This window comes from Macaca fascicularis, chromosome 12 (genome assembly GCF_037993035.2).
Source record: "Macaca fascicularis isolate 582-1 chromosome 12, T2T-MFA8v1.1".
NCBI lineage: Eukaryota > Metazoa > Chordata > Mammalia > Primates > Cercopithecidae > Macaca > Macaca fascicularis.
In genome coordinates, this window is record NC_088386.1 from 88,461,010 (window position 1) to 88,488,504 (window position 27,495).

At 35.1% G+C, this 27,495-nt stretch overlaps 1 long non-coding RNA gene across 2 annotated transcripts; it reads left to right on the forward strand.

The window, feature by feature from the left end:
- The first annotated feature begins 595 nt into the window (after positions 1 to 595).
- LOC102129953 (uncharacterized) lies at positions 596 to 27,495 on the forward strand. Of its 2 annotated transcripts, XR_010579763.1 has the most exons (4): positions 596 to 779; positions 1,535 to 1,618; positions 4,045 to 4,163; positions 26,164 to 27,495. It is a non-coding gene; the product is annotated as an uncharacterized lncRNA (long non-coding RNA). The 2 variants fall into 2 exon arrangements; XR_012421726.1 differs by lacking the exon at positions 4,045 to 4,163.

Below are 27,495 nucleotides of genomic sequence, written 5' to 3' on the forward strand. Positions count from 1 at the left end.
TGAAAATATCTGTATCACTTTGTTGTATATTTTCTACTTCATGTCTTATGATGGATGAAAGTTTTAACTTTTATTGTATTGAAGTTAACACTTTTAAATTTTATAGTCAGCATCTTTAGTAACCTCTTTATAAAATTTTCCTTTACATAGATATCATAAAGATACATCTCTATAATTTCTTCTGTTTTTTGGCATATGTACATTAAGTCATTTTATCTTTTTTTGTAATAAATTGCAGTTATCTATGAAATAAATAATTTTTAAAATTATATATGCTTTCTTTAAAAATTGATCTTGGCATGCTTCACTATGAAGTTTGAGGCTTCACTGCACATTGTACTGAAATTATGTATAAAACAGTGGTTCTCAAAATCTCTGAGTTCATGACAACTTTAGTGTCTCAGGTTTTTGTTTTTTTTCCACAAAACACCTAAGTTAAATAAAAACCAAGCACAAAGCTAACAGCTTCATGTATTAAATAGTAAGCTCCCATGTTAGTAGTTGTAACTTGCATGGTGCCCAATAGATGTCACTCTGTTTTCCTAGAAATTTTAAAATATCCCTCAGTGCTCCTGTTAATTCATGGTAGTGCCCCAAGGCACTTTGGCACCCAGTTTTGGAACCGCAGTTTTAAAAGTCATAAATTGAATGAAAATGATAGCAAAGGTGGAGGTTTTTAAAGAGCTATTTATAGGTCCCTGGACAGCATCTTTTTTCAATTAGGCAGCCACCTTTTTGCCCTATGCCATAACCTGTGTCTGTAACTTCCTCTAATTGGGGTAAGAGATTTCGTTATGTATATAATAGCTGAGAATATAGTAATAATGGCTTAAATCATGGTTATTTTTAAACTGCTAACATTTAGAAGACAAAATAAAAATGCTTTGCAAAGGATAGAGGTTTTAGTGTAATTAGCGGGGAATAATGAAATGATTTGATAGGGCCACTCAGTTTTGTATAACCTTGGTGCTTTCAGTCTGAATGCAGAGCATGGATGTTGTAATCCAGCCTTTATATGGCTTCCCTGAAGAAGATTTAATTTATTTGGCCTCTTGAGAAACACATTTGGCGTTGTAATATGGTTTGCTTCCAGGTTCTATCTCCAAGGATGATTTGACAAAATCACACATAAATTTATTTTCAGGGCACACAATTTCCCTTTTAGGGAACTCACAGAGGTAGAGAGTAATACAATAACCACATGTGAATATTCAGTAAGTGAGATCCTCATAGATCTTCTGTGTATGACACTATGTGTATAATTTTGTTAATCACTAGACGTATGAGACAAGAAATTTGAGGAACCTTAACTAGAGATTAAAACAGGGATTTTTATCAAAGAAATATTTAAATGCCTTGTTTACTATTTAAATACCGGCATGGTGAATCATTGAAAAAATGCAAAAAGCATACAATTTGGGAATATTCTAAACCAAGAAGAATTTGTTATTCTGGTTGATTTTTTTTTTTCAGGCTCCCACAGGCAACTTACCTTTATCTCTTTGTGATTTTTATTTCTTGTTAAAATATACAGGAATAGTTCAGCAGATTCATAGAACTGAATGATAAAATTGTATTACGAGATGCACTGGTACTCAACGTGACCTTATCAAGTGAGGTGAGCCATTTGTTAATTCAGATAATGGAGCTTATTATCACAATCTTTTGCTTATGCTATTGTTGAGCTTAACTACTTATTCATATTTGAATATGCATATTGAGATAATATCATTTCATTAATTTCAGTACTGAACACTAATCCTCCAAAGAGTAATTGTGAAAGTTTCAGATTGTACTATTTTTAACTGTAGTTAAAATATACTTAAAATTGTATGTTATCTTCATATATGCTTGAATAACTTATAAGCAATTGAAACTTTCAATTATAGTATACTGTTGAAGCAAATCAACTAATATATACACACATCCATTAGCAATAGTAGATAATTTTTGTAGATGTCCAGCACAGTTCTTCATAGTCATCAGCTAAGTTCCTTTTCCCTCTTAATTATTAATATTTTTTCTACTGCTCTTTGTATACTTATTCCTTCCTCTTTAGCTCCAATCCTTACAATCTATTCTTAGCATAGCAACTAGAAGAATGTTTTTAAACATAAACCAGATGATGTCACTCCGCCCCACAAAACTTCCACTGTTCTCTGTCACACATAGAAAGTAAGAAAAAAAAAATATTGAAAATCTACAAAGACTTTCTATGATCTGGTCCAGGCTCTCCCTAAAATTTCATGTAATTTCCAGCTGCTAGGCCTTGCTGGCTCTCCTTCAATCTCTTTAGCCTTTTCACTACTCTAAGACTGGGTTTTGGCTGAGGTATTTCTTTTTTTCATAGTTTGCCTTTGTCTAGATTACTCTTCCAATAGATATTCACAATTCCATCATCACTTCTATATATGTGCTAAAAGGTTTCCTTGTCCAAAATAGCTTCAGTGACCACCTGATCCAGAGTAGTCGTGATCAAAACTTTCTTTTCCTTTTCCTCACCACTTGATATTTATATCAAACATTTATTTGTGTACTTTACATGTTTATTGGTTTGTTTTCTGCAGTAGCATTATGATGACCATATTATTTGATGCCCCCTAAAATACTTTTGTGAATGACAGGGAAAGCTAAAATAATTAAGTATATAATTTTGACATAGGCACTATTGACAAAAAACAATTGGTGTTATGATAGTGTTAAATCTATGAAACAGTACTATTCAAAAGTTATTTTCTAAAATGCAATTTTCTAAAACTAAAAACAGCATATGTATATGAAACACCAAAAAGTTCCCTATATTTATCATTGGAAGATTTACAATAGTGTAAGTAGTAATTTATTTAATATATTTTTGATTCTTTAATTAATTTTATAGTATCCAACTATAATATAATGCCAGTGGTATTTGTTCAAAATATTTTAATGTTGTCTATTTATTTTTAATTTGCCTAAAAATTATCTTCCACGAACATTTTTGGTTAATAAATTTGAAAATACTGAAACCCTCATCTCAATCTCTGTGAATCCTAAAGTTTTTAATTGAGAAAATAATTTTCTTCTAGAGAATAAAGTAGCTTGTAAGCTTGGAGATATTTCTGCTAAATAAATAATGTTATCAAGTCTATTTTCTTCAATTTGAAATATATAAATATTTCAGCTCATATATTTTTGCAGATGCTATACTTTTGCCTCCAATTATAATTTTTGACAAATATTTTAGAAGTCAAAACTTGTCTTCTATTTTGTTATTTAAAATTCTATAGACTACTTTTGTAAACCTTGACACTATCAAATCATAGTCAATTTCAGTTTGATTTCATTCTGGTGCAGAATATAAGTTTATCCAAGTAAAATTGGAGCCACTTCAAAGAATTCTTCCCACAGACTGAGATATTCCAAAGCCTACTTTGCAAAATTTCAGAATTGAATATTACACTTCTTTGTACCCTCATTTTATTTGTTCAATTTTTCTATGTGTTTGTAGAAAGTTTTAATATTTTTCTGTTTTCAAGTTTTGATTTTAATTTACATTTATAATTTTTAAAGATAAGTTTTGTGAAGCTACATTCATTACATGTTTTGAATAAATACATATAATTAATTTTGAGAACTGCAATAAAAATTATAAGACTATTAAAAATGCAGTAAGTGCACTACACTTAGGCTGCTAAAAATGCAGTATCAGTAGATTACACTTAGGCTACTTAAAGTTAGTTCTTCTAAGTACCATATACTTTAAAATGATGGAGAACAAAGACAGAAAGACTGTGTTCCCACATTCTAGTTGGCCATTTTGTTTTGTTTTGAGAGATGTCACATCAGCCTTGTCATAAAACTTATTTGGTGTTACAACTTTGACTGTGAGCAAAATATACAGAATAATATATAAAATAAAATATTTGTACATTTTCACAACTGTGTGTTTAGGATGCAATTTTGAGTTACATGTATAGCACAACCAATTAAGATTTCTTTCCTTCCTTCCTTCCTTCCCTCCTTCCTTCCTTCCTTCCTTCTTCCCTTCCTTCCTTTCTTTTCGAGATGGAGTCTTGCCCTGTCTTCTAGCCTGGAGTGCAATGTGATCTCGGCTCACTGCAACCTCCACCTCCCAGGTCCAAACGATTCTCCTGCCTCAGCCTCCCAAGTAGCTGGGATTACACGTGCCTGCCACCACGCCCAGCTAATTTTTAGTATTTTTAGTAGAGACAGGGTTTCACCATGGTGCCCAGGATTAGTCTCAAACTCCTGGCCTCGTGATCCCCCTGCCTTGGTCTCTCACCGTGCTGAAATTACAGGTGTGAGCCACCGCGCCCGGCATAGCCTAGTAATTTAGTTATTATAGTTTTATTACCACAGTGAATGCTATACCAAAATTTTCATTTGGATTATTAACACAAAAAGAAATAATTTTGTGTTAAACTTTTAAACTGAATTTTCAATAGCATTCACAATCACATTAAATGTTTCACCTTTTACAGAATAAACTTCCATGAGTTTTATTTGTTAAAATTTATTGATACACACAATTAATAAAGCCTGTAAGTAATAAACTGAAATTACTTAACTGGTTGAGAAATTTTTTTTTTTTTTTTTTTTTTTTTTTTGCCAGCAGAACCAGCACATTAACAGCAGTATCTTCAATTTTCACACATGAACAAGAAAACTTTGAAGTAAAAATGAGTCTATTTAATTTAGAACAATGATTTTTATTTGAAAAGTCATGTTGCACAGAATGGTATAGAATGAATTTTCTGAAGATATATATGTTAAATCAGGGGTTTCAGGCACAGTCTGCTTAAAACTTTGGAAACAGATATTGTTTTTTGTTTTTTGTTTTTTGTTTTTGTTTTTTTTTTCAGTACATTTGTGTCTTTTAATTTTCTCATAGTAATATCACAGGGTCCCCATAGGTGATACTGAATATGGGCAACTGTTTTCTTTTTTAATCTGTTGTCTTAGTGTTCCCTAAAACAAGGGTTCCCAAACCCCCCAGGCCACGGAGAGGTTCTGGTCTGTGGCATATTAGGAAACAGGCTACACAGCAGGAGGTGAACAGCAGGAGCAAGAATTACCACCTGAGTTCCACCTCCTGTCAGATCAGCGGTGACATTAGATTTTTGTGAGTGTGACCCCTACTGTGAACTGTGCATGTGAGAGATCTAAGTTACAGGTTCCTTAGTTCCTTATGAGAATCTAATGCCTGATGCTCTGAGGTGGAACAGTTTCATCCTGAAACCATCCCCCTACCCTGCCCACGGAAGAATCGTTTTCCACAAAACCGGTTCCTTGTGCCAAAAAGGTTGGGGACAGTTGCCCTAAAATACAAACCCTAGGCAAAATTTTTATTGTAACTATGTTATTGATTGTGCAACCCAAGAAATTCTTGAGGTTGGGAAGAGGATGAGAAGTTAGTAGGGGAAGGAGGCAAAACAAATATAAGGAGTGGCATATGAAACAGGTCAGAACTTTGAGACAAACAATTTCTCTGTCTAGTGAGCCATCTTCCAAGGGGTTGCTTCTCTGAGTATTTACCTTGGGGGAAGCAGGGAGAAAAAAAAAATATCTAGTTTGTCTCGTGCCTTCAGTGTTCATCCCAGAGAGCATTAATTCCTGTAGTATCTTATACTTCAGCAACAATCAGGAACCCAGGGAAAGAAAAGGAAGGACTTCCAATGTAGGCTGAAGTAAGGCACCCATAGGGCATATCCAGCAAGGTTTTCAGTCTGTTGAAATGAGAGTGGGCACAGGATGGGAATATTACCAGCCATTGAGTGCCACCCCATTTAGAAAGCAAAGCAAGTGTGCAGAGATGGGTCATGCATAATCTGAATTTGGTACAATCCATTCATTGTGCAGGTCAGATCTGCTCACACTGTACTACGATATTCAATCCTTACCTTCAATTCTTCCCTGAGAAGAAGCATAAAAATTCAATCTTTAAGTATTATTGTGAACTGCTACGTCCTTAAACAAACAGCAAACAGACAACTTTATATGATGTTATCCAATGAAGTTACAGCTGGCCACCTTCAGCTATAATTTTGGTTCTTACTGAATGAGGTGATCCAGACCTTGGATTTAGGGGTTATTATTCTTAAGTTACTTTGAGCTTCTGGACATGTGTTCTATGCAATTAACATTTTTGATTATCACTGGATAAAAAGCACCAAGACATATCCCAGTGAGTCTACTGGGTTCCAGACATATTTCTTTTTGCCCTCACTGTGTAGTAGCAACTATATCTTCTCATGATTATCAAGATCGATGACTCCCACTAGTACATTCCAGCTGCACCAGGATTAGGAGTTCAAGGTACTTCATACATTTCTTCTCCACTTGGAAAATAACATCTCTAAACTAGCAAAGTCTAAGGCGGGATGGAAAGCACCATATTTTGAGCATGGGAATATGCTAAAAATAACTGGGAATAATGGCAAGCAGGGGATCCCACTTCCACTCTTTGCCTCCCAGACCTATGCTTCAGTACATATAGTGTACACTAGAAGACAACACCCTGGTATTTTTTTCTCTGAGCTGGCTCCTTAACTGAGTCTTTATTCTATCAGTATGATAGAATACAAGTAGTAAGCCCCACGAGTCCTGTGATTATCTATTCGTCATCATACCTCTTTTGTAATAAAGTAGGCTCCTTGTTTTAAAGCAATGCCACATGAAATGCTCTGTTGAGATGTCAGGCATTTTTTAAGCCTTTAAATGATGATGTTGATTGAAGAACTGTGCAAAAAAGGCAAACTCATGTCCAGATTGTGCATTTTTTTTCTGAAAAGGACAATCATTATCCCATTTCTGGTGGAAGGGGTCTTATTTCATTGATCTGTCACCAAGTGGCTGCTTAAACTCCCGAAAAGTAGTGACTCTGCAATGATATACATTGCTCTCAGGCTGCACATTCAGCAATGGTAGCAATAGATCAGCCTTAGTGAAGATGAATACATGTTATCACCCTCATGCATAGCCTTAATCCTTCTGCTATGACCACCCTGTTCATGTGCTCATTGTGCAAGCATTGCAATAGTCATCCTGTCTACCTTGTTGAAGAGATGCTCCCTGGAAATGGGTTCTCTCTGGAAGAAATTAATATTAGTTACATATATGTGCATGTGTTGTGCCCACTCCTGTAGGATCTTCCATATACTTCCTTCCCAGAGTTCTTTAGCCCTGACTTATTAGTCTTTCATTTGAGGACGCTGACCATTGAGTCATGCCACTGCCACAACCCAGGAATCAATATATTATCTGTACCTTTCGTCATCTCTCATTTCATGCAAAATGAATGACTGAGTTGACTGCTCAAAGCTCTGTTCACCAGGAGAAGTTCCCTTTGTTGCTGTCTCTAAGGCCAACGCTGACTGGGGCTGAAATGTGGTAGTGGTCCACTGCAAGCTTGCCCCAACATTTTGGGCTGTCTCTTCTGTTAATCAGACCAATTTCTTTCCTTCTTTGATGTTGCACATGAGGAACTTCCTGTTGCACATTTTGCCTTCTATGATTATATATCATTTGCTTGCTTAAAATATTTATTGCTTTTCCCTTTAAAATATAATGTAAGCTCTATGAGGGTTACTTTTTCAATTTTTTATTAACTGATAGGTCTTTCTTGCCTAAAAGGACCTGGCATATAGTGCTGTATACATTCAATAAATGTTTGGTAAAAGAAAGAACAAATTAACTCTATCTCCTTTCCCTGTTTCAATTTTGTTCATAGTACTATTCACTATGCAACATTATACATTATGATATAATGCTTTTTTTCAGTCTTTTCCTCCTCCACTAAAATATGAAACACATAAGAGGTTGTCTGATTTGTTTAAAGCATTATCCCCAGCACCTGTAGAACAGCCTGCTTTGACCAATCTTTGTTGCATTAATTAGCAAATAAACAATGTTTTTCTCATTCCCTGTCACCAGGTAACACCCAATGCCCTGTATGTTATATAACAGGTGCTCAGTGAAAAAGTTGTAATACAAAATAAATGCATCAAAATTCTCGCCTCTGGCTCAGAGGTGGCCTCTCTCAATACTACTCTGATCTTTCAGAAGTAGAATTGACAAGAACTAACAAGATAACTTTGCCTCCTTAAACTTGTTCCTCAGGAAGTTTCAAAGGAAAATTCAAATAATTTATCAGCCAAAAAAGACTAGAAATTCTCAGTTTTTTTACATACATAGCTTTTATATCGAATCCTGTCGATTTATAGTTTAAGGTTTTCATGATTCCTATTACCTTATTTCATTGGGAAAAAACAAAACAAAACAAAGAAAAAGCCGGAAGTCAATATCTTCTGACGTGACGTGGGAAGCTATGAGGCTCCTTTGTTACCTTTACTTCACCTCAGACATAGAAAGAATTACATTCTTAAAGGATATCACATTTTTTAAAACACTTGTATTTTATTATATGCATATCTGAAATAGAAAATCTGACAAGAGGACAGCCACGGAAAATTTCCCCTATCATTACGTAGAAGATGAATATGGAGTTAATTTTCACTTTTGACACATTATATTGAGATTTTAAAATTCATTCTCTGTAAGTTGGGTTTGGAAGAAGTCGAATCTCACAGTATCATTTGAGGACAGCTCTATGAATATTTGTGAAAAATGAATCTTTTATTTGCCTTGAAAATTATGATTCAATTTGATGAAATGAAAAAAATTTATGGATAATGTTTAATCACGACTGTCATATAAGAGCTAAGCTGTCAGCAGGATGCTCTGACACCTAGAGTTAGTCACTTCCAGCTGAGAGAGGAGCCACACAGCTTCTAATAACTTAGGAAGCTGTGACTTGATATTCTGGCTCATTTAATAGATTCATTGTGTTTCATGTTCTGTATGGAATTCTGTTTGAAACCAGCCTAAATATGTTTTCATGTTTAATGTCATTATGTTCTTTATACATCTACTTTTTAAAATGAATGCAGAAATATTTTCCCAAAATTTAAAAAGGCCTTAATTGACATGAACATCATTTTGACCATGAAGCTTAAAGAGATGTTTTGTTAAGTTTTTTTTTTTTTTTTTTTTTTGAGACGGAGTCTGGCTCTGTCGCCCAGGCTGGAGTACAGTGGCCGGATCTCAGCTCACTGCAAGCTCCGCCTCCCGGGTTCACGCCATTCTCCTGCCTCAGCCTCCCGCGTAGCTGGGACTACAGGCGCCCGCCACCTCGCCCGACTAATTTTTTTTTGTATTTTTTTAGTAGAGACGGGGTTTCACTGGGTTATCCAGGATGGTCTCGATCTCCTGACCTCATGATCCGCCCGTCTCGGCCTCCCAAAGTGCTGGGATTACAGGCTTGAGCCACCGCGCCCGGCCATGTTTTGTTAAGTTAATCAAAATGTGATTACAACGATAATGTTATATATTCAGTCTTTTGCTGGGAACTATAGAGTTATCAACAATATATGGTTCACGTCCTCTACCCCTGAAAAACTCCTAAGTGAAGAGAGAAAAACTATGAACTCTACAGTGTGGCGTATGGAACATATTTACTTGTGAATGTATGTGGCAAAGACTTGGAACGGTAGCACTGATTTTAAGTATAATAATTAAATAAAAGTGATTATTTTGCTTTTTTTTTCTCCTTATTGTCTAGGAACTTTTGGTCTTCTTTCCTCCCATTTATTAAGCTACATGCTTATTATTTCCTTGTTTCTTAGCAATAGCCAGACTTTAATCCAATTGGTCATTTATTACTTTCAATTCAGTGTGATTCTTTTACTCTTCTCCTACTCAATATTTTTCAGTATTTTGACAAAAATTTAGACAGTATGCCTATTAACTTTGTAGATGCTATAAAACAGTAATTTTTACATTTTATAACAAAATTCAAATTTAAAAATGAACAAGCAGTTTGCAGATATTTAAATAGCAAATGTGCATTTAACAAGAGTAAGTTTTGTACTTGGTTACAAAATACCAATTTCTCATGTAAATAAAGGATTTTTTAACAATAGCATTGTGAAAAAGAATTGAACCTGAGATCTCATATTCAGTTTAAGATAATATGATATTTTGTCCAAGAAAAAAATGTATGTTATACAAATGGAAACTGAGTGTTTAGAATACTGAGGAGGATAATTCTGTTCTACTATAGACTGAATATGTTATACCTGAAGTCTTATGTTTGTATATGGACACTCTACTTTCAAAACACAGGAATATAGGATTATTCATTTAGAGGCTCAATATTATTAGTATAAAATGTATGGTTGAAGAAAATATAAGTATACGGTTGAAAAAGAAAATTATAAAGCACTCTAAGCACTGAACTACAATTTTAGGCCCAAATAAGGAAAACTTTTATCAAGAGCCAGAAATATTCAAAAACTGAGTTGACTACTGGAAGAAAATATTAATGTAGTGATCTTGGAGTTTTCAAACATGGACCAGAAAACCAAATATTAGATCTGTATTGTTGGCAATGTTTAGTTAGTTGAAGTAAATGTTCTTAAGTATGAAATTCAGTGAGTCTATCATATCACATATATATATCTATATACACACACATATATAAATATCCCTTTTATTTTCCCCCAACCAACAATAAATATGTCAGTTCTCATATCAGAACTGCAATCACTTGTTCATCTATTTGCTTTTTATTATTTTTGCATAACATTGTTAAACTGTTTTTCAAAACTATAGTTACAGGGTAGAACACTAATACACTTCTCTCTTCCAAAACCACCTTTGTAATTTATTATGTGAAGTTTGTTTTCTTTATAATGCACAGTCTTTGCAACTTAGTTTCCATACTTTATTTATATTAACACTTGAGTCATGCTAACTCTCTAATCACTGGTATTCAAACCCAAAATTTAATTTTTTGTTTATCTTAGCCTATTTCACCTCTCCAAGCCCTCTGTCTCTATATTCAACCATGCTTCAAGACCTATCTTCGGTTGTACAACTTCCAGAGAACCTTCGGGGATACTGAAACCAAATTTTTTTTCTCATTTTCGAATCTCTACCATGCTTAATAAACATTATTACCACCCTATTTACTTTCATGTACAGATCCATGAATAAAAAATTATCCCTGAACTTCATGTCCAGAGACCTGGGTTCTACTTAGGACTCTACTTCCATTTAGCTGTGTAGCCTCAATAAAGCATTGAAACTTTCTGTATGACAGGAACTTTATCCATACAGTAAAGATATATTTCAATTATAATAAATATTGAATGAAACTTTTTTGCCTTAGGAGTATTCTTATATTGTCGACTTGTTTAATTATTATAATATAAATTCCTCATGAGAAGAGTGGTCTTCCATTGCCTTGTTTCCCCATAATACTTAGCATTTAACTATTCACAAAATTTTTGCTTGTGTACTTTCAACAAGTACAAGGTCGAATAAATTTAAAACTAACAAGTATTTTATAGTTTCATTCAGTCTTTGTATTTGCTGACACTTTGATATATTTTCATTCCTCAAAATAATTTCAGTATCAAGACTTTTAAGTATTTTTTCAGGATATTAATGAGATGTCTCAATCCTAAATATTGTTTTCCTTATAAATGTTGTGTAAAGAATTTATTTTATGTATCTTAAAATTATCCTTACAGTATAAACAATGGATTATTTCCCTAAACTTACCATATGACCATACTGAGCAAATAAGAGAAATGCAATGCATTATTTTACTCATTGATCACATGAATTGCCTCCAGTTTCGAATCTCTGTCCTCGTTTATTTTTTATTTTTATTTATTTACTTTTGAGACAGGATCTCTGGGTCTTGCTGTCACCCAGGATGGCGTCCAGTGGCACGATCATAGCTCACTGCAGTCTCAAATTCCTGGGTTCAAGTGATCCTCCTGCCTTTTCCTCAGAGTAGCTGGCACATGGAACCACAGACACACACCACCACTCCCTGCTGATTTTTTTTTATTTGTTTGATTTTTAGTAAGAGGCAAATTCTCATGACATTGATCAGGCTGATCTTAAACCCCTTAGCTGAAGCAATCCTCCTGCCTCAGCCTCCAAGTGCTGGGATTACAGGCATGAGCCACTGCACCCAGCCTGGCCTTACTTTTTAATTCAGAAATTAAGTATACCACTTTCACACAAGATAATATATCAACCTCTAGTAACAGATTTCTTCTGAAGAGGTGCTCCTAACAAAACCTGGAAATGACTCTACCCTGGCACTTGCCAAGGGGCTCTGCTTATTAATGACGTGGCTTTCACTGGAACTCGATGATAAGAGACACGTGATTATCCATATGTGATATCCACTATCTAATCCTGTCCATTCTAGGTGCTTCTGATGTTCCACCTTAGAATAATTGAATCTTAATGGATAATGACCAATTACTTTTCACTCATTAGTGTGAGGAGTGGTGTCCTCACTCATATGAAATGGAGAGCTTGCATGCTTATTTTCAATAAACTAACAGGCATGGCTACCTGTCACCACTACTAAGGAGGAGTCTTTACCAAATTAGAAGTACTATTTCAGGTATTTGTGCATGTAGATTCACTGTTGAAAGAAAATGATCTATTGTCATTCCTGACATCCCATCTTGCTTCTGCATAATATTTTCAATCTACAGAAAAGAATAAAGAGAAGATAGATCTCTTTAGTGTGTTGTTCTTTTATAGCTGCCTGATACTAAAGCAGATTTCAAAAGTTGCAGGCCATCCTTTTTTTCAAACATAATTAGAGGAGTTAGTCAAACATGTATGCATATTGTAGCTGTCAACTATTGCCAAAAACACAAAATTTCAGAGGCACAAAATTTCATTGGCCTACAAAATAAACATTTGCTTTGATCCACCCATGGTCAACTGGGACAGCTCATTCAAATCCCACTCTTGGAATGGTTCCACAATTCCACTGGATGGCTCTACTATCTGGTCTGAGTCTACCTGAGCTTGGTTAGGGAAGCTTGGCTTCACCTAAGTTCATTATTCCTGAAGGGATAGCAGCTACCCCAGGGTATCTTTTCTCACAACGATAACAGAGCAAGAGGGAAGAATGAGATGTCTTTGAAGGTTTAGGCTAAAAACTGGTGCACTTTCACTTCCAGCAATATTTTTTGTTTAAAAATAAATCAAATCGAACAACAGTGAAGTAAAGGGACAGGAACATGTACTCCAACTTTAGTGGGAGGAAGTTAAAGTGCATGCATATGGTGTTTGTTTAAGGTTTAAAGATCCTTTTGATAAAAACAACAAATCATAAAAACACTCTAATAGATGAAAGACAGATTCTTGTTACTTACAACTCCAAATTTTCCAGGCAGGGCCACCTAGGGAGCTGCATCCAGAGAAAGGGTAACAGCAAGCTGAAGCTATGGCGGGGCAATTTATGTATAACAAGTATAGTGGATTCAGCTACCTTCCCAGGATGCTTCTGTATTGGCTAATTTGAACAATTTCTCAGGCTGGAGGGCTTAGGGAGTGTGTCTATTTGCCTGATACCTGGCCCTGGGGCTACTGAGGGGTCTACGTAGTGGCCAAGAGTTTGAAAGCTCAATAAGGGCAGTGGTTGGCTTGGGGAGTGGACTTAATCAGCTGCCAAGAAGGAGAAGTTACTACCCTCTAGCCAGGGCCTCTAACCTGGTTCCAGACAGTGGTTAAACAACAGCAAAAACTGTTACAATCTACCCCTTAAAGTCTTGACATCAGTTTTGAGCTTGATTACTTGGTGTATTTCAATGGCCAAGTAGGAGTAAAGACTTTCACCAAGTAGAGTATAAATTGTCCAAAAGAGCATAGAAAACATTTTATTATGGGAGTAAATAAGGGAAAAACATGTAGAAGAATGAAGAGTCCTTGTAGGCCAGTCCATCACCAAGGTCTCCATTTTATGGCATTACTAAGAAAACAGAGCTGGAATTTCTGGGGGCCCTAACAATATCTTGGGGGAGTTGTAAAATGTTTTAAAAGTATCAATTATGTGGTTTTACCATAATAATACCTTGGGTCAAGGTGGTAGTTCCAGTAGTTATCTTGTAGAGGGTATATAGTTAGTAAAGCATATGTAAAGGTTAGTGATATTTGTTTGAAACCAAGGGGGAAGAGGTGGTTGTGGTCATGTTCAGAAATGCAGAGTGGGAGGTCATGATGGTGAGTTGAAGTGGGAAAAGTAGGAGAGGGCACTGGGAAATGCGAGTTTCACTCTCCAAGGGATTCAATGGGTGGACTGATATGAGATAATTTCCTTTCTGGGGAAAGTAATAATCTTCATTAATGTTTAGAAAGGTACAGATGGTAGTAACTGCTACGAGTTCTTCCTTAAGGCATAGGAGTTTAGGAGTGTATGTTTTTACAGAGAGCCATGAGTACACACGGAAGCCAGAGGTATCTAACTTTCAAAATAGCAAAGGGAATTGGGAACAATATTTAAAATTAGTGTTACATATGTTGGGCCTTGAATTAAAAAATTAAATTCTGGGGCAAAATACAGATGCATTTAGGAATTCATTTGTCATTTTGTAACTTATATAGGGGTTCTTTGATAGGTCCAATTAAGTCTCCCAATTAAATTAGCTGTTTGGGACCTATCTCAGAGAGAAAAGTTCCATTGAATGCCTTTTGTAAGAGCCCGCTATTGTGCATTCTGGGACGCGAAATGTGTGACTTAGTCACCATTAGTAATGTCTGACACTTCAAAGGGAATAAGAAGCATCCCAGGAAGACTCTGTATTGTGGCCTTAGTATAAACAGCAATATGTATAACCTTGATTTATATTTTGGATACTGGTGAAGCAAGAGATTTTCAAAGTTCTTTACTCTGAAGGGGACAACTCTCAGGCAATGGTTCAAAAGCTTGCAAAAATGTGGAGATAGAGCCATTTGCTGACCATGGTATCTAAGATGTTAAGATGACATAAGATATCTAAGATCTAAGGTGTTAAGATGACTACCTAGTTTGACCAAGTGACCAGACCCTTGGGTTTCATTCTTTATCTGGAACATTCTGGATAAAAATTGGAAAGCAGCAATATTTCCCTGTACTCCATAATGTATGATAGTGCCAGTACTATTGTACACTCTACGAACTCCCACTGCTGTTCACTCAGTTAATCACAAGCAGCTCCCAGATATCCAAAGGGCTTGGAAAAGGGGTAACTTCCAACACCATGGCATCTGGCAAGCGACTGAGGACATTGGAGGCCATCCGCTCTTGCAAGTGGAATATGCCAGAGGGCTGAGATTTACTCCATTCTACATCGAGAAGTCCTTTGTAGCTGTGCCCAGCTTGTCTGGTTCTGCTTCTGTGACTCAAAACATAATTGGCAGCTTGATATAAAGAGTCACAAACTTAAGGTCTATAAAAGACTCTATTTCCAGGAGATACCAGTATGTGGCCAGCATGTTCCTCTCTAACGGAGACTAGCACAAGAATGAGTAGGATTGGCCAATTTGCATAATTTCATTGGCTCAAGGACATAAAGGCTGTCTCTAATTGTCTGATAGCTGGCCCTAGGGTGATTTAGGCAGGTGCTTACTGGGCTCAAGTGTGAAAATACAGTAAGGCAAATACTTAGCTGTTCGAAAGCGGGAACTGACCCGGCTCTAGTCAAAACAACAAAATTGGGTCAAGGTAGCATTTCAAATGTACTATATTACATAGGGGTATGAGTGAACATTTGGAGCCAAAAAATCAATCTGTTATACAATAGTCACTACTACAAAGATTCTTCAGTGTCCAAATTATTATAATTTAAGCTGAAGAGTATGTTGGGCATAGGGATAGAATAAACTCACCAAATAACTAATAACTAATGGCTACTAGGTAACAGAAACTATGTGAGACACTGAGCTGAAAATGACTGCTGCTTAACAATGAGATCTTTCCTGTTTTTCATAGCCCTTTTGAAAACATGTTATTGTTAAATTTTGTATACTATACCGAAAATTAACAGGTTTTAAATATACATAATTATAGCCACTTTTAAAGTAATAGCTTAATTGACAGCAGTAATATGTTTCCAAAACCTATCTAAACTATGCTTTCTTGGCTCCTTTTTTTTTTTTTTTTTTCTATTTTGACTTTTTAAAACTTCTGTATTCAGTCCCTCAATCTAAACAACTATTACCTAAGTAGACTTGCAGTCAGGTCTTTATGTTCTTGTAATTTGAAACTTTTACATTTTAACAACTATTTGGAAAATCATCATCTCTTTTATTTGTTTACAATGAGTTACTTACTATAAATTTGTTTATATTTTGTCATAATCAAATGTCAAAATGACTTTGTTTAATTATCCTTTTCACTTAATAATGTTTATTTCATTTTTTTCTTTACTAAATTAATTAAAACTTCTAGGCTTTTATTTACTGAACATAGTTTGAAGATTATACAATCACATGTACCCATGTTTATTTGTATTATGAAAAATTACATGAAGTCTGTAACATGTGTTTACTTTTGAAGTGGGAAGCATGGGAAATGACAAGCTTGCTTTATAACATGTTATATTACCATGTGTCTAAAGACATATCTTCCTTTCATTCTATCAGAGACATATCTTTCTTTAATTTCATAGGCTTAGTTAAATGTCATAATTTCCAGTAATTCTGGTAAGTACTCCAATCTATCCACCAGTTCTCGATATTACACCCAATTTTCTATTTTTAAATAAAATATTGAGTTGAATATATTTCCAAACAAATAAAGCATTTATGTATTTCAGTTTAAACATAGCATTTATTCATGGTGAAAAAGAAAAATGAAGATGTGTCTGGAATTCTAGTTGTTCTTAATGACCTGGGACGAAGAAAACTTTCAGTACATGGGTTTAATTATCGATACAAAGATGTGCTGCTCAGTCCTTCAAGGAAGGACTTACAAACCAGCTTGAAACTCCTGCAGGGTGTGCCTCAACCACAGACAACCTATTAGAGGTCACACACGGGTCAGGGCAGCTCCATCTGGTGAATGAATGAGACAGAGTACAAAGGCCTTTGCCATTTTGACCTTAAGAGTGTCACTTCCGCAGGCAATACTCCATAACTCCTTGCTAGCTTTTCTGATGTTTTGTCAGACCTGCATCTTGGTTTGACTTCTTCCTTAGTCTGATACTGACATCTCTCTTCACATGTAGTGAGTCCTAATAAACATCCTGTACCCTACACTTTGCTTCTATTTTCAGAGAGCACAATTGGTGACATATCAAAGTATGAACACTCTAGAGTCTATGATTACAGTCCTAATTCATGTCTTGAATTTCAAGCATTAGCAACTTCAGGAAACTCAAGTAGGTCAGCATATTTTCACTATAAATCAAATATGCAGAGTTGATGTACAATCGTTGGCCCTTGTTGGAATTATTTAGAAAGTCCAAAGTCTCTTAGAAACCAGAAAACATGTCTATGGATTTCTGTTTATTAATGCATTAATTTAAACATCTGAACATTATTCATTCACTCACCCACTCACTCATTCTTTCAACACATTTTAATCACAGCTCTATGCTGGCTGTCTTGTTAAGTGCATGGTTACAGAGATAAATACATGATCTCTGTCATTAAGACACCTGATGGTGACAGAGATAAATATAATACATAATTTAAAAAGTATGTGTATTAGAATTACTTTTAGTGTTTTATCCTTTTTTTGTTTTGTTTTGTTTTTGTTTGGCTGCTGTAACAAATTACCACAAGAATAGTGGTTTAAGACAACAGAAATTTATCACTTGCAATTCTGGAAGGATGGAAGTCCAAATTCATTCTCACCTGGCTAAAGTTAACAATTTTGTGGGGCTGGCTCTTTCTAAAGGCCTTGAGAGAATAATCTGTTTTCTTGTCTTTTTCAATATTCAGTAGCTATCTGCATTTATTGGTAAATAGCCTCTTCCTTTTACTCCTCCAGTCTTTCTTTCACTGTCACGTCTCTTATTCTTACCCTGACCCTCTTGCCTTCTGCTCATATGGACTCTTGTGACTACATTGGGCCTACCTAGATAACCAGGATGATCTCCAAAACCCAAGATCCTTAATTTAAGCACATCTGCAATGTCCCCTTTACCATGAAAGGCAAAATTTGTAGATTCTGAGGATTAGAACATTAACCTTGGGGGCCATTATTCAGCATACCATGCTACTTAACTAGGTGGGTAGAGACAAGGGCAGGTACGAAGTCAAAATATTGCTGCTAAGAGCATCCTAAGGTATTGAGGAAGGTGCTGAATAATAGGTCAGTAAACTTTGCCAAAACACAGCTTTTAAGTAGAGTGTTGAAAGACAACTAAATGTTTGTTAGTGAAGGGTACAGCAGAGGTGAAGTATACCTTCTAGGATGACAGAGTAGCTTCTGCCAAGGCATGGAAATGACAGGAAATGTAAGTGTTCATGGAATTCTAGCTGTCAGCCACAAGACACATACTTTTCTTACACTTTATTTCAGAAAAATAGCATGTTTCTTACAATTACTAAGTACATTTAATGTAGCCATTAATTATTCCTATGTATTTTATATTTTCTATTAAAATATGAATATAATGTAATTTAATAAACTTGGTTTATATGATGCTAAGAAAATATTGAGAGATGAGACCAAGGATCAAAACATGTGTCAAACGCATTACAGGTTGTAACCATGATAAGGAACGTTTAAACCATACTGGTGATCACACAAAGTTTTTGATTTCTTTGAAGAAGTTACTTCATATAATTTGATTTTCATTTTAGAGAAACCACACAGACGACATAGAAGAAAAGTATGGGAGAGGAGCAATAGTATAGACAGAGAAAACAGATGTTCGCCACAATCTGGCAAATATTGAACCCTGAAGGAAGAAGGTGGTAGGCTGTTGATTGAGAGGTGGTGGGACATAGAAACAACCAATTTTGGTAAATGATTTGTTGCAGGTAGTGGGGAGGTAAGAAAAGGTACGGTAATTTCAACAGCTCCCTGATTTGGGTAATTAGGAGAATGATTGTACTTTTTGTTGAGAAAAGAATCGAGGGACAGATTTTTTTTTTCAGAGGGGAATGGGTGAATAACAATATATATGCATTGTATTTAGTTTTTGAGGCATATGTGAAATACATAAGTTTAAATATTCATCGGCATTTGTGTATAAGAGTAAGAAGCCCAGGGATGAGTTTTTAGATGAAGATACATGTTGAGCAATCATTCAGTGGTAATTTAAATCTAAAATGAAAAGCAAACAAACAAAAACTGTTCTATGTGCTGTCAACATTTTGACACCAAATATGTGGGTTTTCCAACCAACCAATTATGACATTGGCTGCTTACAGTTAACACAGATCCCATAGGCTCAGACCACACACACGCAATTCAGATGCCAACTGAAATTTCAGGGTATCATCTGTGCTTCTGAGCAACTATCTCTAAATCAAAGGTTCCCATGACCTCCTCCTTGGGTTGAATAATTTCATAAAACAACTCACAGAAATCAGGATAAAAGCTTACTTGCTAGCTTATCAGTTTATTACAAAAGGATACAACTCAGAAAGAGTCAGATGGAAGAAAATCACATGGCAAGGTGTCCAGGAGAGGTGTGGAGCTTCCACGCCTTATCCCAGCACCTCCACAGGTTTGCCAACCCGGAAGCTCTCTAAATTCTCTGAACCCTGTGCCTTTGGGTTTTTATAGAGCCTTCATTCTTAGGCAATATTAACTAAAACCATTGACCTTTGCTGAATAGGTTCCCATAGTCCCTCTTCCCTCCCAGAAGGTCAGGGGTTGGGGCTAAAATTTCCAACCTTCTAATCACAAGATTGGTTCTCCCGGCAACCGGTCACCATCCTGAGGCTATCCTGGAACCCTCAGCTACTAGTCATCTCATTAGCACACAGAAAAACACTTATTATTTTGGAGATTCCAAGGATTTTAGGCACTTTGTGTCATAAATGGAGACAAAGACCAAATATATATACTTCTTAATATATCACAAAATTACAAAATCTTAAGCAGTGATAAGACAATATGAAAGAATGGCATGAATATTTCACATTGCTTATTTGGGCTGTTCTGGGTCAGCTTTCTCTCGTTTTGCAGGACTGTCCAATTTCGTGTATTATTATGAGATGCAGTGTCCTGTTTCTCACCATGGTAGTATAAGTTGGACTAATTTTTAGTTCTCTGCCCACTGATGACTAAAGTTTTGGGCATGTGACTTCCGCTCAGCCAATCAGTTGCTCCCACACAAAACTTTAATCTGGAGTTAGAGGCACAAAGAAGAAGGGTTAGGGCTCATTTATAACAAATTTGGTGTTTTTCAGTGAGAGCAGCACCAGGACCGTAGTGTGAGGTTTCTACCGTGGTAGGGACAGAGTCCCAACCAGACTGTCTGATACTTGTTTCCTGACCTCCTTTTAATTTTTTACCTCTTTTCAAAGTTTGATCCTATAGTTTGTCATTAATTCTCAAATTCTTAACATTATTCACATAAAAACCCTTTGCTGCCTCATCTAGCTATAGTTGACTTTTCTTCTTACAATTATGATTATTAAAGAAGACATATAGAATGAAAAATAGGAGAAATTAAAAAAAATTTGATGGTTATAGATAATACAAAGAACCTCATATTTGATGGTTACAATCAGTCTGAGCCTTTTACATTTTCCAGTAAGAATCTTTTACTTTTAACCTAAAAATTGTGAACTGCCATACTTCCTTCAAATAAAACAGCTTCATATGCAAAGAAACAAGCAATGATAGTCTTGGAATTTTCCAAGTTGGTTTGATGAAAAAGTGTAACTGGCACTACTGATTTTATTGCTTAGGAAGGGATTAATCTCTTTATCAGTTTGCTTTCACTACCCATGCATATATTGACAAAAGTGGGTGTTTTATTCAGTTTAATAAAGAATTGTATAAGTACTTGTGTGTGTATATAAGTACAAAAAGGCTTATGTAATGTATTTATATTTTTCCAATTCTGAAAGACCTTTGTGGACTATAAATATTGATTAAAGTAATATTTTTTCTCAGAAAAAAATTGCTTAACTATACCCATAAAATGGCAATTTGATGGAGTGTATGGATCTTCTGCAAATATTGCTATATAGGATTAATTTTAAAATGTAATCCAGCTCATATATCATTAAAACTTTTTCTTCAATAGTAAAAAGGTTCCATTTTCACATTACAAAGATCAAAACACATAATTTTCATATTGTTTTAAATGGAGATGAAAGATTTCCTAGATAAAATATAAAGAATACCAAATTGGAATATAAATTATTTCATGTTTATGAAAGTGTCAAAACATAATATGAATTTTCTAGTTTAGTAGATCATGTTGAGATTTTTGCCCATAAATAAACTTTTGGGTTATTTAATACGAGTATATGAACATCTAATCATTCCTCTATTCACTTCTGCCAATTTTACTTTGTGCCTTCCATGTGGCAGTAACTGCATTAAGTGTAGAATGATACATAATATAGAGATTTTTCCAGTGAAGGGCTCAAGGTTTGAGTTGATGGTAGAAATTGATTCAGTTATAAATAGGTATAAGGTAAAATAGAGAATGAATGTATAATGAGAAATTTAAAAAAAATAGAGTAAGAAACTGTAATATAAAACTTAAACGGTTAAAAGGATTTTAATAGTCCATAAAGTCAAGGATTTGTCTATTTAGAAAAGGAGCAGGCTATACCATTTATTGATATTTTCCTACTTTAATTTCAAAATAATTCACATTTATTAGAGTGGATATAATATATTAGCACAAAGGAAACTTAACATGAGGAAAACTCCTCAAGAATTATAAAGTATTATTCAATCACAAACCTGAATGACCTAAAAGGTGAAGTGCAGAGAAAGCAAAAGGCGGGTGACCTAGAAGGTAATATTACTTAAGGGAAATATTCCATCAATTTCTAGGTGCCCTTGAATGCTCACACTTTTATGTTTTTGCCGTGAGCAATAAGCTGGAGACTCTATTTTTTGTTCTTTCTATCAAAACAAGACTGATTTTCTATGTTATAATTCCCATTGCCTTAGAATTTCATTATCTGAGTTATAGTAGTTAAGCAAGTCTTTTAATTATAGCGTAAAATGCTCTAGTTACAATAGCTTAGGGAATATATTAATCACTCACTGACATTTACATATTTAAATGTCTTTTGCTCCACACACAATTCTAAAAAGAGAAAAGAGGTTTTTTAACATTTCTTAACTGAGTTACTTTAAATAAGATGATTTTAAGAGCAGTATCTGTTTATATCAAGCACCAAAACATATTGGTAGTGACAAGTTATATGTTCACTTTTATATGAATAAAGGTTAAATGTCAATTTTATTTTTTAGATTTAATAAGTAGATTTCAAGAATAAAAAATCATTTTTGAATAAAGCCACATATTTTAAAAGTCTGATTAATACCTCCACTGACAGTCTACATTTATGTGGAGAAGTAAATACTTAAATTTCATAATAAACAGACAATGCTTTACATTTGATTCTTAATTCTCATATAGTTAAAATTAAATGTAATATAAAAGCTGTGTAAATGTTTTTAAGTTTACATAATGAGGCAAATGAAATTGAGTACTGTGTATGCGTGTAAGTGTACACATGTGTTTTGGTTGCTGTTTATTTTTTGTTTGTTTTTCTTCAAAATCAATAGACAAATATCAAAGCTTTCAGATTCACTGATGTGATAACATTTGATATTTCACTTCTATGTGTAAATAATTTGACTACAAATTTATAAGTGTGTTTTATTCAAGGGTTTTCTGATCTTTAAAAAATTCTTGCCGGGCCACAAATATTGCCAGGCTTTGTCACAATTTTTTTTTTTTTTTTTTTTTGAGAGGGATTCTTACTCTGTTGCCAGGCTAAAGTGCAGTGGCATGATTTCGGCTCACTGCAACCTCCGCCTCCCAGGTTCAAGTGATTCTTCTGCCTCAGCCACCTGAGTAGATGGGACTATAGGCATGTGCCACCATGCCTAGCTAATTTTTGTATTTTCAGTAGAGATTGAGTTTCACCATGTTGGCCAGGATGGTCTCGATCTCTTGACCTCGTGATTCACCGGCCTTGGCCTCCCAAAGTGCTGGGATTACAGGTGTGAACCACCATTCCTGACCTGTCACAAGTTTTTAGTGTTCTATTTTAATACCGAAATCAGATAAATCCCAAGAGAAAGACATTTCATATGTAGTAGAGTTGTCAGAAGAAATGAGAGTCTTATAAATAACTCTAAAAATTTGAAGAAATAAAGACAAAATAGTCCTATGCAGTTTGACTTAAATATGTATTCTTAATAACAGCTACTATTATGAAAACCAGAATATTGAAACATGTAGATATGGATTTTTATTAGTGACTGACATAATATATTGTTATATTACTATTTTATTGTATCAGCCAACAAATATTGATTGAGTGCTTTGTATATCCTAAGCACTATGCTAAATAAACACTGTACCAGTATTACCTGATATAATCATATAAATATTTATTATTTCACTTTTCATATAAAAAAAATTGAAGCACAGATTAAGACACTCTTAAATCATACCTCTATTGATTATCAGCACCAGGATTTGAATTGAGGTACTCTGATCCAGAGAAGCTTTTGTTTCCATGAAGTTTATGTTGGGGAAAAATAATCAAACTGCCTGTACTCAATTGTATAAATATAGGTTAGTCATAGATGATTCCGGCTGATTCAACAGAAAAGAAATTTATTAAAAGGATATCACACAGTTTTCATAAAAGTTAAGCATACAGAGGAAGGAGGGCACCAGGGTAAGTGCAGACCAAAGTCCAAAACCACTGTAAAAGTGGCAGCAAGGAGAACAGCACAAATTTGCTTGCTGTCACCCGACACTAGATGCTTGTGCTTGGAGCCTTGAACTTAACTTACACTGCCACTGACATCAGCACCAGTGCTCTCTGTGTACTAGGAAGTGGACCTTGTGACTGTTGTTGAACTCAAAAATCAGATGTCTCTGCTGTGAAATAGATACCTAATACAGAAACTGCTTCCTCATTCATTCTCTTCCAAATCATACGTTTGTAGGGTGGCTAGAGTTTCTGTTTCTCCTTGGTTCAGGCAGAATTTTTGAAGCTTGCTATTTATCGTCCTAAAGATTAGAAGAATATTCATAAGGTATTGGATTGCCATAAGGTTGAACAAATCTACATTCAATTTCAAGGATTCAACATTGTTTTGTTTTCTTTTGGGATACCTCTGCAACAGTTCAAATCTTATTTCTACCCTTGGATGACCAGGTTTATAAATATTGCAGATTCTCCACTGACTGCTTTGATCCTATCTTATATATTTACGTATAGTACTTAGCATATAATAAAAGATTACACTATAGAATCTCAAAATTAGTAATTATGAATTGAGATGGTGTTATACAGTACACTAATATCTAGTGACTTGATTATTCCATGGAAAATATGTAGAGATATTAAGTGATATTTCTATCCTTTAGACATACACATATTTTAGCTTACAAACTGCTTTCAGCAAGTAACAGACTCTCAGGATCTGCTCCTACCAGGGTCCGACCATTTCCTCCCAGTTTTTAAAGAAACAAATTCAAGTAACATTGTAACTTCCAGAGGAAAGTTCAAGCTCTTTTACAGTATTGTTTAAATAGTACAGCTGAGGAAACTAAAGACAGAGAACTTAAATGCCTTGGCACTTAGTCAAGATTTACAATATACTCCTCTCTATTTAGGACCCACCAACAGGGGCTGCATTTGCATCAAAACCATGAAGGTGGCCCAGGTCATCACTGAGAAGTAGTACAAGCACTGAGGGAACAACTTCAACAAGAACAAGCAAGTGTGCAAGGAGATCCCAGCAGGAAGCCTCATAAGAAGATAGCATGCTACGTCTTGCATTGGATGAAGCGGGTTGAGAGAGACCTAGTGACAGCTATCTCTATCAAGGTGCAGAAGGAGAGATCACTGAAGTAGATTTTCATGCCAAAAAAAAAATGTTGAAGCCTTTGGACTTCGGCAGTCTGTCCAAACTGCAGGTCACTCAGCCTACAGTTGGGATGAATTTCAAAACACCAGTTGAAGCCAGTTGAATCTTTCTGCTCTGCTGTAATATTTCCAGTAAACCTGGAACAACAACAACAAAAACAGAATGGAGGAGAAGAAGCCAAATCTCTTGGTTCACAGAGTAGCTCCTAATACCCCTTGCTGTCTGTCTCAGTGCCCAGTGGGAGAATAGTCAAAACAATATTCACACCTGTGATTCATCTCTCTACATGCAGTGAGTGTGAATATTTATATACTGTATATTAAGGATCTGTCTTTACAGATAAAGACTAAAGCATTGAAGGAACTCCTTGTTTTGACTTACCAAAGTCCTTAAGAAAATACTAGAAAATCATAGCCATTGTTTCCAATTTTAGCTTTATATTATCACTTGAAATGTGATGAAATGTGACTGATAGATAATAATTCACGGATACCCTACAGACAATTCCCATCTTAAAATGGAGCACTGGATTGAAGAATTAAATAAAATTGAGGGTTTTCCTTACATGTTTTGTTTAAAGAGCAAAGTAGAAACAACTGTTCATAAATCTTCACTGAGGATTCGCATGCGAAATAAGTACTCCTAAACATAAACAGTGACTTGTCAACCAGTTCCATAAATCATGAACAAAATATTTGTCCCGGAGAGACTATTTTTCCACCACATCTCTTGTAATAAATATAGAGCCAGTTCAGTTAAAATAGTTTAAGGGTGGGCAGTTCAGGTCTTACTGAGTGGCACTCAGTAAGAAAACCCAGCAGAACACTCACTTCTCTCTTTATTTGAGAGCATCAATGGCCAAGGCTGGCAGATCCCAGAACACTGAACAGACATTTGGTCTCCTATGGCCTGCCAGTTTTCACAGTGGGTTCCAATGCTTTGGGTCAAACCAAAACAGACCTGTTCAAAAAATGTCGGTTGGAATAGGCTAACAATAAGACAGAATAAATGTAATTATTTGCCTCATTTTTCTAGGAATAAAGTAATTTTATTATAACATTCTTGAGGGCTGGAAAATCTGAGTGTTAGGACACCAACTATCTCCGGAAAACAAGTTTTACATTTCTAATCCTGCATAATAATCCCGGGGCCACTCTAGGCCTCATTAATAAAAACCTAATGGTAAAACAATAATGAAGAAATGCCAATGCTGCACAAATCTGTTGAGACTAAAATATTTCTCACCCCAGCAGGCTTGGTGCATTTGACACTTCATGAAATCAGCCAAAGTGGAACTAAGAACAGCTCCTGGAAGAAGACTATGACATCATCAGGTTGGGAGTCTCCAGGGACAGCGGACCCTTTGGAAAAGGACTGGGAAGTGCGAAATCTATCAGTCTTCGAAATGAAATTCTCTAGCTCCATAAACGCATTTCATACTTACAAGACACTAGGCCTACTCCTAGGGCAGCAAAATGTGGCAGCAGGCAAGCAGAGGGAAAAGAGATCATGAGGCATTTCAGAGTGCACTGTCTTTTCATACATTTCTCAATGCCGTATGTTTGCTTTTATTTTGGCCAAGCATAACAATCTGCTCAAAAAAAAAAAAAAAAAAAAAAATCTGGAGAAAACAAAGGTGCCTTTGCCAATATTATGTTTCTTTTTGACAAGCCCTGAGATTTCTGAGGGGAATTCACATAAATGGGATCAGGTCATTCATTTATGTTGTGTGCAATTATAATTTAAAGATACAACCTTTGCAGAGAGCATGCTTTCCTAAGGGTAGGCACGTGCAGAACTAAGGGTAAAGCATTCTTCAAGATCAGTTAATCAAGAAAGGTGCTCTTTGCATTCTGAAATGCCCTTGTTGCAAATATCGGTTATAGTGATTAAATTTACACTTAATGGATACAACCTTTAACTTATAGATGAACAAACCCCACAAGAGCAAAAAATCAAAAGCCCTACCTATGATTTCATATTTTCTGTGTAATTGGACTAAAGGATTCCTGCTTCCTTTTGGGCATAAACAATTATGGAATACTTCCAAGTATTATTTAAAATGAGGACCAATCTACAAATTCTTAGCAATACTTTGGATAATTCTAAAATTCAGTTGGACATTGTCTAATTGTTTTTTATATACATCTTTGCTAGAATTTCAAATTTTAAATATGTGAATTTGGTTAATTAGCTGTGCAGATCAATTCAAAAACATTACTTGCCTAAATTTTAGACTATGAAGGTCATATATTCGACAAATATATCTAACATACAATTATAGATTGTTTTTCATTACAATGTCTTCATCTTATCAGAATTGTCTTTTTGATTGTTTTTAGAAAACAGAGTTTTAATTCGTAATTACGCAATAATAAAATTGTGGGAACAATCCAGCATTAATTGTATGCGGCCATTTTTACGTACATAAGGAGTCTTAAGCTTGGCCCCTTGAAATCTTTTGTACTTAGTCCCATGTCTAAAATTACTACTTTATATGTAAAGCATTTATGTTTTTCTATTCAATTTATATGATGCTAATTACAGCAATTATAACAAATATTAAAGGTTTTGAAATAGAA